The sequence below is a fragment of the Protopterus annectens genome, chromosome 2.part1 (genome assembly GCF_019279795.1).
Source record: "Protopterus annectens isolate FY-2018-M chromosome 2.part1, PAN1.0, whole genome shotgun sequence".
Lineage (NCBI taxonomy): Eukaryota > Metazoa > Chordata > Ceratodontiformes > Protopteridae > Protopterus > Protopterus annectens.
The window spans coordinates 1,819,369,286-1,819,375,973 of record NC_056729.1 but is presented as its reverse complement, the minus strand read 5'-3'; the positions used below and the strand labels follow the sequence as shown (position 1 = coordinate 1,819,375,973).

Here is a 6,688-nt window from a genome sequence, read left to right as displayed (position 1 = left end):
AATGGGTCAGTCCAAAAATCCCATGCTCCCTCTCTCTGGAAAAGTCACACATTATCCCTCTACACAAAGGAGGAGATTCAAAAGACATTAATAACTTTAGACATTAAGCAATCTTATCTTCCCTCACCAAAATACTTGAAAAATGTATTCAAAAGCAAATGACAGACTATGTCCTGTGGGGAGAACTTCTATCGCCTATACAACATGGCTTCACACTGCCCTCCTACACTATGCAGACGCTGTCGATAAAGCTAGCGATAATGGCAATTTAGTGTCCTTATTTCGACACTTCTTTAAAGCCTTCGACAGTTTGTCACAGCAAACTTCTACTTCAATGTCCTCATTAGGTGTTTCTCAACCCACCCTTCTGTGGTTCAAAAGCTAGCTGTCCAATAGGTATCAGTCAGTAAAATGGCACTACACTCTCCCTCTCCTTACCTCCTATTCACCACTGCTATACCATAAGGCTCTATCCTTCGTCCGTTCCTCTTTAACATTTTCACCAACACCCACAAGACATCCACATAACAGGCTACCCTACTGCAATACACAGATGATTCCACTCTCATTTGCACACCTGACAATATGGTACACTTCAAAAAATTACTCGGGAAGCGTTAACAGACACAGAAACATGGCTTCAATAACTCACAACTCACACTCAACACAAAAAAGAACAAACTACTACTCTGTTCCCAAAATCCCTCTTATCAAAAAAGCTAAATTTAAAGTCCTCTGTCTAGATTCACTGCATCCGCTCTCTTAGACACTTGTAGGCAAAAGGTGAAGTACTGCAGAACAAAACACCATAAGTGGGCAGGCTGACATGTGTAAGACACCTGGATTTTTAAATTTTAAGACAAGCTGAGGAAAAGTTTCAAAGTGTAAGCCAGAGCTAAACCATTAGTTTTGGGGTATGCTAATCAGGTAATGGGTGACATTTTACTGTTCAGTTCTTTTTTCATTTTTTTTAATTAAACAGATTCACCACTGAGCAGACACGATCCCTTTCTGTCACACGGGAAACCAGGATTTGATTTCCTGATGAGGATCATGTAGCATTTATTTTACTTTAGTCTGTCAGCTGGAGCAGTGGGCCATGGATGTGAACTATTATGATGCAAATTTATGTGGCACATGGTTCGATTTTGACAATCCTCATTTGGTGACTACATGAGCTGGAGCAAGCTACTTACCAGACCCGCCTTTGAGGCAATGAGGCTTGCGGGCATTTTGGTTTGGTTTGACTCCATAAAAGTCTCCTTGACTGCTGGCATAGTAACTAACTATCAACCCGCTGCCATAATCTTCCTGCTTTCTATCGCTGTCAAGATGGTCAGACCCTCCCTGTAGTGCCATAGTTCAACATGGTGCCAGTCTTCTATAAGTTGTAATGTGTAGCTCAGCAACTTGACAGACCACTATTTCCAACATATTTCTTCTACCCACTCCCTCACTTGGTGACCTCTCTAAATAAGATGTACACATTGTTGAGCAAACTTTAAAGATATTCAGTGGTTAATGCAAATACAGTGTGTTGTATTTCTGAAAAATAACTTGGAACTGCTTGTCACATAAGTTTGAGTCAAGGAGGTCCTCCGGGGCAGGTAGATCAGTGAACAGCTTAACCTAGTCCCCCGAGCGTCCCAATGTACACTCTGGTCAAGTGATGATGGAAAAGCTGCCTTTTAAAAAGTCAGGATTTGAGGCCCGTGCACTAGCAAGAAGCATTGTCCTTCGGTGGGCTTGAACCACCAGCCTTTCTCTTAACAGCTGAACATGCTAACTAATTACATGACAGAGATAGTGGTCCAGTTTCTCCAAAACTACAAGAAAATGGGGAAACCTGTCTGTCGATCTACAACTTCAAAATACAGAGATTTAAACGGCGTCAAATATTGTCACCCCCTCAGAGATATTATTAATAAGCTTTGTGTTAATGCAATGGGGAAATATCCAATGTGCATTGTGTGTTATGTCTCTTAGAAACAAGTTAAGCAGTATTATAATAAGAGAATCCCTTCAATTTTCCAAATTGCACAGAGACTGCATTATGGTAGAATTGTGCCCTGATGCTTGGCACAGTACTGTGGGTGCACCATTTAGATTTTCAGCACAGTGGGTTTGAAGAGACTGAGCAAGTTAATGCATCCATACACAGCTGCCACCTTTCAGTGGGTAAAACATACTGCACATCAGATGAGAACATGTGCTGGTATTGACTTGAAATGAAAATGAAAGGCAGAATAGAAACAGATGAGAATCAAGCAGAGGTACCAAGAAGCACACAATTACTTACTTCCATAAAAATATAACCAATTATACCATGATCCCCCCAAAACGTGCACGCTGATTGGCCAGCGTGCCCGTTGTAAATCGAGTTATACTAATGGAAAAAGGTCCGTCGCCGGACTTTTTCCATTAGTAAACTTCGATTTTTAAAACACTGTCTCGCTATGTTAAATGGGTTTAACATAGCGAGACAGCTTTAAAATAAGCAACGGAGATCTCCATTTAACATAGAGAGACAGTGTTTTAAAAAAAAGCAACGGAGAAAGCAAGATCTCCGTTGCTTTTTTAGTGTTTCGCTATGTTAAATGAGTTTAACATAGCGAGACAGTTTTAAAATAAGCAACGGAGATGTCCGTTGCTTATTTTAAAACTGTCTTGCTATGTTAAACTCATTTAACATAGCGAACACAAAAGCAACGGAGATCTTGCTTTCTCCGTTTTTCCCAACTCTGATGTACTGCGCAGGCGCGCAGTACATCAGAACTGCCGCGGATGCCAGACATCTGCGGAAGAGCAGTAAACAGGCATTATACTATGCCATTATTTAAGAAAAGTAAAAGTTTATTTTCTTAAATAATGTCATGGTATAATAGCAATAACCCACTTCTGGGTGTGGGTAATGCTAAATTTACCCACAGTTAGCTTTGTTTGGTCCCTTCGCCCTCGGGACCAAACCATGCCAACCGTGGGTAAATTTAGCATTACCCACACCCAGGCATGGGTTATTACTATAATACACAATGCTAAAGGGACACACAACATAAAAAAGATTCGCTTATACTCTTTCTTTCTTTAATTCTTTATTTTTAAAAAGAAAAAAAAAATTTGGCAGTTAGTACTCTCACCAAAACCAAGCATACTTTTGGCGAGATGTCCTAATGTAGAGCTTCTCCTCCAGTATAGTCTTGGGGACAAAGAATGAAGCACTGCAGGACAAAACACCACAAGTTTGCAGGCTGACATGCGTAAGAAACCTGGCTTTTAAAATTCTAAGACAACCTGAGGAAAAGTTTCAGTGTGTAATACGGAGCTGAAGCATGGCTTCTTGGGTATGCTAATCAGCTAATGGGGTGACATTAACAAACTGAAAAGAGTAGCTACTGAAAAACAAACTTGTTGCACCAGCTCATTAGCATTCCCAAAATGCCATGCTTCACCATGCATTATTTTTACCTGTAGGTCTTTCTCTGTCATGAAAGGGATTTGGTAAGAGAAGGTGTTGTGGCTCAGAATACATGTCTTCTCACTTTTCTTCATTTTCAAAACATTGCTGAGTGTTTGTTTGTTTTTTTTGTCACTCTCCTTAGTCTTAAAAAAACTCCTCATGTCTTATTAAAGGAGGCCCGGTAAATGGATTTTTTTGCTCAATTTGTTTGGATGCTGTCAGTTTTATAATTTATTTTCCCCGCTCCTCTGGTTTTCGTTATTTTTCTTATGTTTGTGTCTCTTTCTCCCACAGCAGTTTTTACAGTTTAGTTAGTATCAGTTGCATTTGAGTAGGTGGCATCACTCTCTGTCATGATGCCATGATCATTATGTATTTTTCCTGCTAGATCACCATCTGTTGTGATGCTGTCCTTGTTATGTCTTTCTCATTGGCTGGCATCTCAAATGGTCATCGGTTTGTATGCTGACATCACACATTCTAGAACTCCACATTACTTTCTTGCCTGCCATTTCCTTAGTGTCACAAGCACTTAAGACAAGGACAGAGCAGCTTCAGAGACAAGAGACTCTCTTCAGTTAGTACGTGCATGCACTCATTCTTTCATTCATTCATTCAGCTGAAGGCTGAGAGAAGCTCTGAATTCAAAACATCTATTTCCCTCTCTTTTGGCTATCTTATTTTCAGTCCAGTGTCACAGGTCATTTTCAAGTGCAACTACTCATCCCCCCACGTAGCTATGAAAAATGTATTCATTCACAGATTACCTCACTTTATTCAGTAAAAGAGAAATGTGCTATGCAGTTTTAAGCTGCTAAAGTCAAACTGCCATTTGAAATACCAGTAGAAGGAATTATGGAAGTCACATTCACCGTCTTAACCCTATCAACCTGACTCCTATTTTACAACAGGGTAAGTGACCGTCTTCCTCTTTGGTGTAGTGGTGAGTACCCCGTCGCGCGTGACACCAGGATTCGATTCCCTGACGGGAAGCATGTGATTTTCTTTGAGTTTGTCTCTCATCAGAACACTGGATCATGCCTGCGAACTATTAATAGTTCTATTTATTTCTACGGTACGGCATTCCATTCTGATAAACCTCCTTTACCTACTGCATTAGCTGGAGTAAGTGACTTAACCAGACCTGTCTTTGGAACAATGGGACAATGGGGCATTTTTGTTTGGTTTGACTCCTTAACAGTCCCCTTGACTGCAGGCTTGTTAACTAGCTGTCAGCCCGCTGCCACAAGCTTCCTGCTTTCTGTCACTGCTTTTCAGCAGTGGGTACAGCATAGATTTTCAGATAGTCAGCCCCTGCCTGTAGTGCTGTAGCTCATCATGATGTCAGACCTAGTATAAGGGGTAAGGTGTAGCTCAGCAACTTGAAAGATTGCTGTTTTCGACATATTTCTCCTACCGGATCTCTCCCTCAGTAACCTCTGTAAATAAGTTGCCCACACTGTTCAGCACATTTTAAATATATTCATCAATTACTGCAGATGTCATGTATTCTATTTATTTTGCAGCGTGCTACACTGTATACGTCTTACACATAGAAACTGACTTTGAGCTATTTGTTGTATAAGTTTAGTCAAGGAAGTCACGGCTGCAGACACTAGACCAGCGCACGCCCGCAAGTGTATATACGTGCGCGCGTGTGTGCGCACATATAAATCTTTCAACCTATCTGCCTCGCCATCTACAGCAATAGCTATATGTATGTATAGATAGGCAGACAGACAGCTAGCTGGCTTGCTAGCTAGCTAGAGACAGAGCGAGATGCTTTGCAAATTTTTGCATAAGTTCTATAGTGTAGTAGTCATCATGTCTGCTTTACATGCAGAAGGTCCTGGGTTCGATCCCCAATGGAACTATTATGCCAGTGCAAGATAAGAAGATTAGGGTAGGCATGATAAGGAATAACAGATTCGATTCCAGGAATTAAATTCATGGTTTTGAGATACCTTTTAATGTGCGCTTTATTGCTTCAGATAAACTACTTCAATTGAGAAAATCCTGCTCTGTTGTGTGGCAGTATATCAGTTGATGTATGGATTGCAAGGTCACAGAAACAACTGTCAACATTTTGTAGATTACGTTCGAAATGTGTTCAAATGCACAGATGTAAGTATTTTAAAAGAAAACAGCTGCTCTTTTAGTAACTTGCTTACAAGTTGGTAGGTGGCCACAAGGCCTCTGGCAGGTCAATAACCGGGCAGCCTAATCCAGATTCCTCAGTGCCCCAAAGTACGGTCTGAAAAAGTGTCTTATAAACAGGTCAGAACCTGAGGTCTCTGCAGTAGCAAGAGGCAGCATCCCCGAGTGGATTCGACCCACCAACCTTTCAGTCAAGGGCTGAACGTGCTAACCGATCGCATCACAGAGACGTCGGCCTAACCCCTGCAAAAGTGCAACAAAAAGGGAAACTTCTCCATTGCACTACAAATTCAAAAGCCAGAGAATTAAATGGCGTAAGATATCGTTTTCCCCCTGGTGATATTATGAATAAGCTTTGTGTTAATACCACGTGAAAAATGTCTGATGTGCATTGTATGTTATGTCTCCTTAAAAACAAGTTAAGAGGTATTACAGTAAGACTAATGCATCATTTTGCAGTTGCGCACAGACTGCAATATGGTAGAATTTTTTTTTTTTTGTTTTTATTTAATAATTGTTAACCGGGAAAGTCCGACTAGGTTCCACAGATCCTGTTTTCAGTGGAGGCCCGGGGAGGAATACTCCAGAAGCATGTCTTTAGAATGAAATTGTGCATCAACACTTGGCAGAGAGTTGCGAGTGCCCAGTTTAGGTTCTTCGGCAGGTTGGGTTTGCAGAGACTGAGCAAGTTTATGCATCCATAGATGGCTGTCACCTGTCGGTGAGTAAATATACTGCACAGGAGGTGACAAGATGCGCTGGGTATTGACTATAAAGGAAAACGTAAGGCAGGATAGGAGCAAATGTAGTCAAAGTGCCAGTGGAGCACACAGATGCTTACTTTCTTTGAGAGTTAACTATATCACAGGTGGCAGTAGACATCAACTAAACTGGCAGAGCTGGCACGAGAGAACAAAAAAATGTCAAGACAGTAGCTATTAAGTTATGACCACATGCGCTTACCTTCATTGGCAATGGATATAATCCTGGCGAGATGTCCAGATGTAGAGCATCCCCTCCAGTAGAGTCTTGGGAACCAAAGATGAAGCACTACAGGACAAAACACCATAAGCG

General features: G+C 41.2%; 1 non-coding gene across 1 annotated transcript; it reads left to right on the top strand.

Moving 5' to 3' along the window:
* The first annotated feature begins 5,258 nt into the window (after positions 1–5,258).
* Positions 5,259–5,331, top strand: TRNAV-UAC. Its single transcript has one exon. It is a non-coding gene; the product is annotated as a tRNA-Val (tRNA).
* The last annotated feature ends 1,357 nt before the right edge of the window (positions 5,332–6,688 follow it).